Here is a 12508-nt window from a genome sequence, read left to right as displayed (position 1 = left end):
CTGGATCGTTGATGAACGACAGAGGCCACTCCGACCTCTTCTCGGTTTTCTTCAACGACTTACTAAGGATCTTCTTCACATTCGCCCATGCAGGGGAAGCCAGTTACACCAAAGCAAACGCAGGAAAGTGCATTTCAAGCAGAGACCAGGAGAGACTTGTTTACACCGAGAGTGGTCGGAGAATGGAACAATGCGCCCAGCCCTGTTGCTGGAGCCGATTCTTGATGAGATCTTGGGCTCACTGGATGCTAATCTTTCTGTTGTTCTTGCAGGTCCTGCGCTGCTTTTGAGCCGACAGAGCTCGTCCTGGTCTGTCGGCACAGCCCAATTGCAAATGATCGGCTCCGCGTACAGAAGGAACGTGCGTTTGGTACAAGAGTGCATGAAGGCACCGGAAATACATTGGGAACAAATGACCGGTCGCTCAAGACCTCTGTGAAGTACAGGAGCGTGCAACAAGAGGCTGTTTCCGCCCGGTCTCGAACCGGGGACTTTTCGCGTGTTAGGCGAACGTGATAGCCGCTACACTACGGAAACAGTGGAAAATGGGGTCCCCCGGCAGTTAGTATTCAACTTCACAGCATTAGTGCTCGAGAATTCAATTGTTATCCCAACCAGTTGATATCAATTTAATTCCAAAGGTTATGTACTTGTTTTGAGTATCTAATGTAGAAGTTGTAAACAAGTTCAATTACGATACGGTCTAAATGAATGATATACCGAACTTATGTCCTCTTGATATGTGTAACTTTTTGTAACTGAATGAATTTATATCTTTTGTATTCTGATAACCCTTACGATAAGATCTGTTAGGTTTACATGCATATTCTATATAATAATAAATGCAGCCTCGTATATTAGTACCTGTGTGTGCGTTGTTTGAGTTATATCGCATGGTTAGATTCTAAGACCATTAAAATAATCAATTTTGTGATTTACTGCCACAATTAATAATTGTCCCAGTAAATGCCCAAACCCCTACAGAACTGGTGCTTTGTGAGAGCACACTACAACAGTGTGTGATCTCCTGTCCCAGCCTGAGGAGCAGACAGCAAGCCTGTCTCTCAATAATACTAATAATACAGTGTGTGATCTCCTATCCCAGCCTGGGAAACTGTGAGTCAGCCACTCAATAATTATAATACAGTGTGATCTACTGTCCCAGCTTGAGGAACACACAGTGAGCCTGTTTCTCAATAATAATAATACAGTGTGCGACCTCCTGTCCCAGCTTAGGGAACAGTGAACTAGACTCTCAATAATAATAATACAGTGTGATCTACTGTCACAGCCTGAGGAACAGTGAGCTTGTCTCTCAATAATAATAATACATTGTGATCTCCTGTCCCAGCCTGAGGAACAGTGAGCCTGTCTCTCAATAATAATAATACAGTGTGTGACCTCCTGTCCCAGTTTGGGGAACAGAGAACTAGACTCTCAATGATAATAATACAATGTGATCTACTGTCCCAGCCTGAGGAACAGTGAGTTTATCTGTCAATAATAATAATACAGTGTGATCTCCTGTCCCAGCCTGAGGAACAGTGAGCTAGTCTCTCAATAATAATAATAATACAGTGTGATCTCCTGTCCCAGCCTGAGGAACAGTGAGCCTGTCTCTCAATAATAATAATACAGTGTGTGATCTCCTGTCCCAGCCTGAGGAACAGACAGTGAACCTGTCTCTCAATAATGATAATACAGAACGTGATCTCCTGTCCCATCATAAGGAACAGACAGTGAACCTGTCTCTCAGTAATAATACAGTGTGTGATCTTCTGTCCCAGTCTAGGGAATTGAAAGTGAGCCTGTCTCTCAGTAATAATAATATAGTGTGTGATCCACTGTCCCAGCCTGAGGAACAGACAGTCAGCCCGTCTCTCAATAATAATGTAACGCTTACGGCCGACAGGTACTGTGTAAGAGCCGGCGTACCAGAGCAGGTGACGTCACCGCCCTTCCCTGTGATAGCAGGACTACAGCTACTGGGCTGTAGAGAGATCTCTCTTTAGCTCACGGGGCTGGGTCGCTGCAGAGAGACGCGGAAGTCCCGGGTTCGAGCCCCGGACGGTGTGGGGCCGACCTGATGCGGCAAGGGCGCCCGCCTGAGCCCCCGTTGCGTTACATTGGTGTCAGAAGTGGGATGGGATAGCCCTTCGCCGGGGACGGCGATTTAAGCGGGGGAGAGTGTAACGCTTACGGCCGTCAGGTACTGTGTAAGAGCCGGCGTACCAGAGCAGGTGACGTCACCGCCCTTCCCTATGATAGCAGGACTACAGCTACTGGGCTGGATAGAGATCTCTCTTTAGCTCACGGTGCTGGGTCGCTGCAGAGAGACGCGGAAGTCCCGGGTTCGAGCCCCGGACAGTGTGGGGCCGACCTGATGCGGCAAGGGCGCCCGCCTGAGCCCCCGTTGCGTTACATTGGTGTCAGAAGCGGGGTGGGATAGCCCTTCGCCGGGGACGGCGATTTAAGCGGGGGAGAGTGTAACGCTTACGGCCGTCAGGTACTGTGTAAGAGCCGGCGTACCAGAGCAGGTGACGTCACCGCCCTTCCCTATGATAGCAGGACTACAGCTACTGGGCTGGATAGAGATCTCTCTTTAGCTCACGGGGCTAGGTCGCTGCAGAGAGACGCGGAAGTCCCGGGTTCGAGCCCCGGACGGTGTGGGGCCGACCAGATGCGGCAAGGGCGCCCGCCTGAGCCCCCGTTGCGTTACATTGGTGTCAGAAGCGGGGTGGGATAGCCCTTCGCCGGGGACGGCGATTTAAGCGGGGGAGAGTGTAACGCTTACGGCCGACAGGTACTGTGTAAGAGCCGGCGTACCAGAGCAGGTGACGTCACCGCCCTTCCCTGTGATAGCAGGACTACAGCTACTGGGCTGTAGAGAGATCTCTCTTTAGCTCACGGGGCTGGGTCGCTGCAGAGAGACGCGGAAGTCCCGGGTTCGAGCCCCGGACGGTGTGGGGCCGACCTGATGCGGCAAGGGCGCCCGCCTGAGCCCCCGTTGCGTTACAATAATAATACAGTGTGTGATCTCCTGTCCCAGCCTGAGGAACAGACAGGAGTGAGCCAGTCTCTGAGTAATAATAAAGCAGATTATGATCTGCTGTCCCAGCCTAAGGAACAATCAGGAAAGAGCAGGTCTCTCGATAATAATAATACAGTGTGTGATCTCCTGTCCCAGCCTGAGGAACAGACAGTGAGCCTGTCTGTCAATCATAATAATACAGTGTGTGACTTCCTGTCCCAGCCTGAGGAATAGACAGTGAGCCTGCCTCTCAATAATAATAATACAGTGTGTGACCTTCTGTCCCAGCCTGGGGAACAGTGAGCCAGACTCTCAATAATAATAATACAGTGTGATCTCCTCTCCCAGCCTGAGGAACAGACATTGACCCTGTCTCTCAATCATAATAATACAGTGTGAGACCTCCTGTCCCAGCCCAAAAGAAGAGACAGTGAGCCTATCTCTCAATAATAATAATACAGTGTGTGTCTCCTGTCCCAGCCTGAGGAACAGACAGTAAACCTGTCTCTCAATAATAATAATCCAGTGTGGGATGTCCTGTCCCATTCTGAAGAACAAACAGTGAGCATGATTCTCAATAATAAAATAACATTGTGTGATCTCCAGTCCCATCCAGACGAACAGACAGTGAACCTGTCTCTCAATAATAATAATACAGTGTGTGACTTCCTATCCCAGCCTGAGGAACAGACAGTGAGCCCGTCTCTCAGTAATAATAATGCAGTGTGTGATCTCCTGTCCCATCCTGAGGAATACACAGGAGTGAGCCAGTCTCTCAATAATAATAAAGCAGATTATGATCTGCTGTCCCAGCCTAAGGAACAATCAGGAAAGAGCAGGTCTCTCGATAATAATAATACAGTGTGTGATCTGTCCCAGCCTGAGGAACTGACAGTGAGGCTGTCTCTCAATAATAATAATACAGTGTGTGACCTCCTGTCCCAGCCTGGGGAACAGTGAGCCAGACTCTTAATAGTAATACTACAGTGTGATCTCCTGTCCCAGCCTGAGGAACAGACAGTAAACCTGTCTCTCAATAATAATAATCCAGTGTGTGATCTCCTGTCTTAGCCTGAGGAACAGAGAGTGATCCTGTGTCTCAATAATAATATTCCAGTGTGGGATGTCCTGTCCCAGTCTGAGGAACAAACAGTGAGCATGTCTCTCAATAATAAAAGAACAGTGTGTGATCTCCAGTCCCAGCCAGAGGAACAGTGAGCCTGTCTCTCAATACTAATAATACAGTGTGTGATATCCTGCCCCAGCCTGAGGAACAGACAGTGAGCCTGTCTCTAAATAATAATAATACAGTGTGTGATTTCCTGTCCCAGCCTGGGGAACAGTGAGCCAGACTCTCAATAATAATAATACAGTGTGTGATCTCCTGTCCCAGCCTGGGAAACAGTGAGTCAGACTCTCAATAATTATAATACAGTGTGATCTACTGTCCCAGCCTGAGGAACAGACAGTGAGCCTGTATCTCAATAATAATAATACAGTGCGTGATCTCTTGTACTAGCCTGAGGAACAGACAGCGAGCCTGTCTCTCAATAATAATAATACAGTGTGTGATTTCCTGTCCCTGCCTGGGGAACAGTGAGCCAGACTCTCAATAATAATAATACAGTGTGTGACCTCCTGTCCCAGCTTGGGGAACAGTGAGCCAGACTCTCAATAATCATAATACAGTGTGATCTACTGTCCCAGCCTGACGAACAGTGAGTTTATCAGTCAATAATAATAATACAGTGTGATCTTCTGTACCAGTCTGAGGAACAGTGAGCTTGTCTTTCAATAATAATAATACAGTGTGTGACCTCCAGTCCCAGCCCAAAAGAAGAGACAGTGAGCCTATCTCTCAATAATAATAATACAGTGTGTGTCTCCTGTCCCAGCCTGAAGAACAGACAGTGAACCTGTCTCTCAATAATAATAATACAGTGTGTGACCTCCTGTCCCAGCCGGAGGAACAGACAGTGAGCCTGTCCCAGTCTGAGGAACCTGTCCCAGTCTGAGGAACAAACAATGAGCATGTCTATCAATAATAATAGAATAGTGTGAGATCTCCAGTCCCAGCCAGAGGAATAGACATTGAGCCTGTCTCTCAATAATAATAATACAGTGTGTGACTTCTTGTCCCAGCCTGAGGAACAGTGAGCCATACTCTCAATAATAATAATACAGTGTGATCTACTTTCCCAGCCTGAGGAACAAACAGTGAGCCTGTATCTCAATAATAATAATACAGTGCGTGATCTCTTGTACTAGCCTGAGGAACAGACAGCGAGCCTGTCTCTCAATAATAATAATACAGTGTGTGACCTCCTGTCCCAGCTTGGGGAACAGTAAGCCAGACTCTCAACAATAATAATACAGTGTGATCTACTGTCGCAGCTTGAGGAACAGTGAGTTTATCTGTCAAAAATAATAATATAGTGTGATCTCCTGTCCCAGCCTGAGGAACAGTGAGCCATACTCGCAATAATAATAATATAGTATGATCTCCTGTCCCAGCCTGAGGAACAGACAGTGAACCTGTCTCTCAATAATAATAATAATTCAGTGTGTGACTTCCTGTCCCAGCCTGAGTAACAGACAGTGAGCCTGTCTCTCAATCATAATAATAAAGTGTGTGACCTCCTGTCCCAGCCTGAGGAACAGCGAGCCTGTCTCTCAATAATAATAATACAATATGTCATCTCCTGTCCCAGCCTGAGGAACAGCGAGCCTGTCTCTCAATAATAATAATACAGTCTGTGATCTCCTGTCTTAGCCTGAGGAAAAGACAGTGAACCTGTCTCTTAATAATAATAACCTTGTGTGGAATGTCCTGTCCCAGTCTGAGGAACAAACAGTGAGCATGTCTCTCAATAATAATACAGTGTGTTACCTCCTGTCTCTGCCTGACGAACAGTGAGCCTGTCTCTCAATAATAATAATACAGTGTGTGACCTCCTGTCCCAACCTGAGGAACACTGAGCCTGTCTCTCAATAATAATAATGCAGTGTGTCATCTCCTGTCCCAGCCTAAGGAACAGTAAGCTTGTCTCTCAATAATAATAATACAGTGTGATCTCCTGTCCCAGGCTGAGGAACAGTGAGCTTGTCTCTGAATAATAATAATACAGTATGGCCTCCTGTCCCAGCCTGAGGAAGAGACAGTGAACCTGTCTCTCAATAATAATAATAATAATACAGTGTGTGACTTCCTGTCCCAGCCTGAGAAACCGACAGTGAGCCTGTCTCTCAATAATAATAATACAGTGTGTGACCTGCCTGTCCCAGCCTAGGGAACAGCGAGCCTGTCTCTCAATGCTAATAATACAGTGTGTCATCTCCTGTCCAAGCCTGAGGAACAGTGAGCTTGTCTCTTAATAATAATAATTCAGTGTGATCTACTGTCCCAGCCTGACGAACAGTGAGTTTATCTGTCAATAATAATAATACAGTGTGATCTTCTGTACCAGTCTGAGGAACAGTGAGCTTGTCTCTTAATAATAATAATACAGTGTGATCTCCTGTCCCAGCCTGAGGAACAGTGAGCCTGTCTCTCAATAATAATAATACATTGTGTGACTTCCTGTCCCAGCCTGAGGAACAGACAGTGAGCCTATCTCTCAATAATAATAATAAATTGTATGACCTCCTGTCCCAGCCTGGGGAACAGTGAGCCAGACTCTCAGTAATAATAATAAATTGTGATCTCCTGTACCAGCCTGAGGAACAGTGAGCCTGTCTCTCAATAATAATAATCCAGTGTGTGACTTCCTGTCCCTGCCTGAGGAACAGACAGTGAGCCTGTCTCTCAATAATAATAATACAGTATGATCTCCTGTCCCAGCATGGGGAACAGACAGTAAACCTATCTCTCAATAATAATAATCCAGTGTGTGATCTCCAGTCTTAGCCTGAGGAACAGACAGTGATCCTGTCTCTCAATGATAATAACCTAGTGTGGAATGTCCTGTCCCAGTCTGAGGAACAAACAACGAGCATGTCTCTCAATAATAATAGATTAGTGCGTGATCTCCAGTCCCAGCCGGAGGAACAGACAGTGAGCCCGTCTCTCAATAATAATAATGCAGTGTGTGACTTCCTGTCCCTGCCTGAGGAACAGAGAGTGAGCCTGTCTCTCAATAAAAATAATACAGTGTGTGACCTCCTGTCCCAGCCTGAGGAACAGTGAGCCAGACTCTCAATAATTATAATACAGTGTGGTCTACTGTCCCAGCATGAGGAACAGACAGTGAGCCTGTATCTCAATAATAATAATACAGTGCATGATCTCCTGTACTAGCCTGAGAAACAGACATCGAGCCTGTCTCTCAACAATAATAATACAGTGTGTGACCTCCTGTCCCAGCTTGGGGAACAGTGAGCCAGACTCTCAATAATCATAATACAGTGTGATCTACTGTCCCAGCCTGACGAACAGTGAGTTTATCTGTCAATAATAATAATACAGTGTGATCTTCTGTACCAGTCTGAGGAACAGTGAGCTTGTCTCTTAATAATAATAATACAGTGTGATCTCCTGTCCCAGCCTGAGGAACAGTGAGCCTGTCTCTCAATAATAATAATACATTGTGTGACTTCCTGTCCCAGCCTGAGGAACAGACAGTGAGCCTATCTCTCAATAATAATAATAAATTGTATGACCTCCTGTCCCAGCCTGGGGAACAGTGAGCCAGACTCTCAGTAATAATAATACATTGTGATCTCCTGTACCAGCCTGAGGAACAGTGAGCCTGTCTCTCAATAATAATAATCCAGTGTGTGACTTCCTGTCCCTGCCTGAGGAACAGACAGTGAGCCTGTCTCTCAATAATAATAATACAGTATGATCTCCTGTCCCAGCATGGGGAACAGACAGTAAACCTATCTCTCAATAATAATAATCCAGTGTGTGATCTCCAGTCTTAGCCTGAGGAACAGACAGTGATCCTGTCTCTCAATGATAATAACCTAGTGTGGAATGTCCTGTACCAGTCTGAGGAACAAACAACGAGCATGTCTCTCAATAATAATAGATTAGTGCGTGATCTCCAGTCCCAGCCGGAGGAACAGACAGTGAGCCCGTCTCTCAATAATAATAATGCAGTGTGTGACTTCCTGTCCCTGCCTGAGGAACAGTGAGCCAGACTCTCAATAATTATAATACAGTGTGGTCTACTGTCCCAGCATGAGGAACAGACAGTGAGCCTGTATCTCAATAATAATAATACAGTGCATGATCTCCTGTACTAGCCTGAGAAACAGACATCGAGCCTGTCTCTCAACAATAATAATACAGTGTGTGACCTCCTGTCCCAGCTTGGGGAACAGTGAGCCAGACTCTCAATAATCATAATACAGTGTGATCTACTGTCCCAGCCTGACGAACAGTGAGTTTATCTGTCAATAATAATAATACAGTGTGATCTTCTGTACCAGTCTGAGGAACAGTGAGCTTGTCTCTCAATAATAATAATACAGTCTGATATCCTGTCCCAGCCTGAGGAACAGACAGTGAACCTGTCTCTCTATAATAGTAATAAAGTGTGTGATCTCCTGTCCCAGCCCAAAAGAAGAGACAGTGAGCCTATCTCTCAATAATAATAATACAGTGTGTGTCTCCTGTCCCAGCCTGAGGAACAGACAGTGAGCCTATCTCTCAATAATAATAATACAGTGTGTGAACTCCTGTCCCAGCCTTGGGAACAGTGAGCCAGACTCTCAATATTAATAATACAGTGTGATCTCCTGTCCCAGCCTGAGGAACAGTGAGCCTGTCTCTCAATTATAATAATACAGTGTGTGACCTCCTGTCCCAGCTTGGGGAACAGTAAGCCAGACTCTCAACAATAATAATACAGTGTGATCTACTGTCGCAGCCTGAGGAACAGTGAGTTTATCTGTCAAAAATAATAATATAGTGTGATCTCCTGTCCTAGCATGAGGAACAGTGAGCTTATCTCTCAACAATAATAATATAGTATGATCTCCTGTCCCAGCCTGAAGAACAGACAGTGAGCCTGTCTCTCAATAATAATAATAATTCAGTGTGTGACTTCCTGTCCCAGCCTGAGGAACAGACAGTGAGCCTGTCTCTCAATCATAATAATAAAGTGTGTGACCTCCTGTCCCAGCCTGAGGAACAGCGAGCCTGTCTCTCAATAATAATAATACAGTGTGTCATTTTCTGTCCCAGCCTGAGGAACAGCAAGCCTGTCTCTCAATAATAATAATACAGTGTGTGATCTCCTGTCTTAGCCTGAGGAAAAGAGAGTGAACCTGTCTCTAAATAATAATAACCTGGTGTGGAATGTCCTGTCCCAGTCTGAGGAACAAACAGTGAGCATGTCTCTCAATAATAATACAGTGTGTGACCTCCTGTCCCAGCCTGAGGAACAGTGAGCCTGTCTCTCAATAATAATAATACAGTGTGTGACCTCCTGTCCCAACCTGAGGAACACTGAGCCTGTCTCTCAATAATAATAATACAGTGTCTCATCTCCTGTCCCAGCCTAAGGAACAGTAAGCTTGTCTCTCAATAATAATAATACAGTGTGATCTCCTGTCTCAGCCTGAGGAACAGTGAGCTTGTCTCTGAATAATAATAATACAGTATGGTCTCCTGTCCCAGCCTGAGGAAGAGACAGTGAACCTGTCTCTCAATAATAATAATAATAATACAGTGTGTGACTTCCTGTCCGAGCCTGAGAAACAGACAGTGAGCCTGTCTCTCAATAATAATAATACAGTGTGTGACCTGCCTGTCCCAGCCTAGGGAACAGCGAGCCTGTCTCTCAATGCTAATAATACAGTGTGTCATCTCCTGTCCCAGCCTGAGGAACAGTGAGCTTGTCTCTTAATAATAATAATACAGTGTGATCTCCTGTCCCAGCCTGAAGAACAGTGAGCCTGTCTCTCAATAATAATAATACATTGTGTGACTTCCTGTCCCAGCCTGAGGAACAGACAGTGAGCCTATCTCTCAATAATAATAATACATTGTATGACCTCCTGTCCCAGCCTGGGGAACAGTGAGCCAGACTCTCAATAATAATAGTACATTGTGATCTCCTGTACCAGCCTGAGGAACAGTGAGCCTGTCTCTCAATAATAATAATCCAGTGTGTGACTTCCTGTCCCAGCCTGAGGAACAGACAGTGAGCCTGTCTCCCAATAATAATAATACAGTATGTCATCTCCTGTCCCAGCTTGTTGAACAGTGAGCTTGTCTCTCAATAATAATAATACAGTGTGATCTCCTGTCCCAGCCTGGGGAACAAACAGTAAACCTGTCTCTCAATAATAATAATCCAGTGTGTGATCTCCAGTCTTAGCCTGAGGAACAGAAAGTGATCCTGTCTCTCAATAATAATAACCTAGTGTGGAATGTCCTGTCCCAGTCTGAGGAACAAACAATGAGCATGTCTCTCAATAATAATAGAATAGTGTGTGATCTCCAGTCCCAGCCAGAGGAACAGACATTGAGCCTGTCTCTCAATAATAATAATACAGTGTGTGACTTCTTGTCCCAGCCTGAGGAACAGTGAGCCATACTCTCAATAATAATAATACAGTGTGATCTCCTGTCCCAGCCTGAGGAACAGTAAACCTGTCTCTCAATAACAATTATCCAGTATGTGATCTCCAGTCAGAGCCTGAGGAACAGACAGTGATCCTGTACTCGATAATCATAACCTAGTGTGGAATGTCCTGTCCCAGTCTGAGGAACAAAAGATGAGCATGTCTCTCAATAATAATAGAATAGTGTGTGATCTCCAGTCCCAGCCAGAGGAACAGACAGTGAGCCTGTATCTCAATAATAATAATACAGTGTGTGACCTCCTGTCCCAGCCTGAGGAACAGTGAGCCTGTCTCTCAATAATAATAATACAGTTTGATCTCCTGTCCCTGCCTGAGGAACAGTGAGCCTGTCTCTCAATAATAATAATAATACAGTGTGTCATCTCCTGTCCCAGCCTGAGGAACAGTGAGCTTGTCTCTCAATAATAATAATACAGTGTGTGATCTCCTGTCCCAGCCTGAGGAACAGTGAGCCTGTCTCTCAATAATAATAATAATACAGTGTGTAATCTCTTGTCCCAGCCTGAGGAACAGTGAGCTTGTCTCTCAATAATAATAATACAGTGTGATCTCCTGTCCCAGCCTGAGGAACAGTGAGCCTGTCTCTCAATCATAATAATAGAGTGTGTGATCTCCTGTCTCAGCCTGGGGAACAGACAGTAAACCTGTCTCTCAATAATAATAATCCAGTGTGGAATGTCCTGTCCCAGTCTGAGGAACACACAATGAGCATGTCTCTCAATAATAATAGAATAGTGTGTTATCTCCAGTCCCAGCCAGAGGAACAGACAGTGAGCCTGTCTCTCAATAATAATAATTCAGTGTGTGACTTCCTGTCCCTGCCTGAGGAACAGACAGTGAGTCTGTCTCTCAATAATAATAATACAGTGTGTGACCTCCTGTCCCAGCCTGAGGAACAGTGAGCCAGACTCTCAATAATTATAATACAGTGTGATCTATCGTCCCAGCATGAGGAACAGACAGTGAGCCTGTATCTCAATAATAATAATACAGTGCATGATCTCCTGTACTAGCCTGAGAAACAGACAACGAGCCTGTCTCTCAACAATAATAATACAGTGTGTGACCTCCTGTCCCAGCTTGGGGAACAGTGAGCCAGACTCTCAATAATCATAATACAGTGTGATCTACTGTCCCAGCCTGACGAACAGTGAGTTTATCTGTCAATAATAATAATACAGTGTGATCTTCTGTACCAGTCTGAGGAACAGTGAGCTTGTCTCCCAATAATAATAATACAGTCTGATCTCCTGTCCCAGCCTGAGGAACAGACAGTGAACCTGTCTCTCTATAATAGTAATACAGTGTGTGACCTCCTGTCCCAGCCCAAAAGAAGAGACAGTGAGCCTATCTCTCAATAATAATAATACAGTGTGTGTCTCCTGTCCCAGTCTGAGGAACAGACAGTGAGCCTGTCTCTCAATAATAATAATCCAGTGTGATCTCCTGACCCAGCCTGAGGAACAGTGAGCCTGTCTCTCAATAATAATAATCCAGTGTGTGACTTCCTGTCCCAGCCTGAGGAACAGACAGTGAGCCTGTCTCTCAATAATAATAATACAGTGTGTGACCTCATTTCCCAGCCTGAGGAACAGTGAGCCTGTCTCTCAATAATAATAATACAGTGTGTCATCTCCTGTCCAAGCCTGAGGAACAGTGAGCTTGTCTCTCAATAATAATAATACAGTGTGATCTCCTGTCCCAGCATGAGGAACAGTTAGCTTGTCTCTGAATAATAATAATACAGTATGGTCTCCTGTCCCAGCCTGAGGAACAGATAGTGAACCTGTCTCTCAGTAATAATAATAATACAGTGTGTGACTTCCTGTCCCAGCCTGAGAAACCGACAGTGAGCCTGTCTCTCATTAATAATAATACAGT

The sequence above is a fragment of the Atractosteus spatula genome, assembly GCF_055471065.1.
Source record: "Atractosteus spatula isolate fAtrSpa1 chromosome 10 unlocalized genomic scaffold, fAtrSpa1.hap1 SUPER_10_unloc_3, whole genome shotgun sequence".
Lineage (NCBI taxonomy): Eukaryota > Metazoa > Chordata > Actinopteri > Semionotiformes > Lepisosteidae > Atractosteus > Atractosteus spatula.
This window is presented reverse-complemented; position numbering follows the sequence as displayed.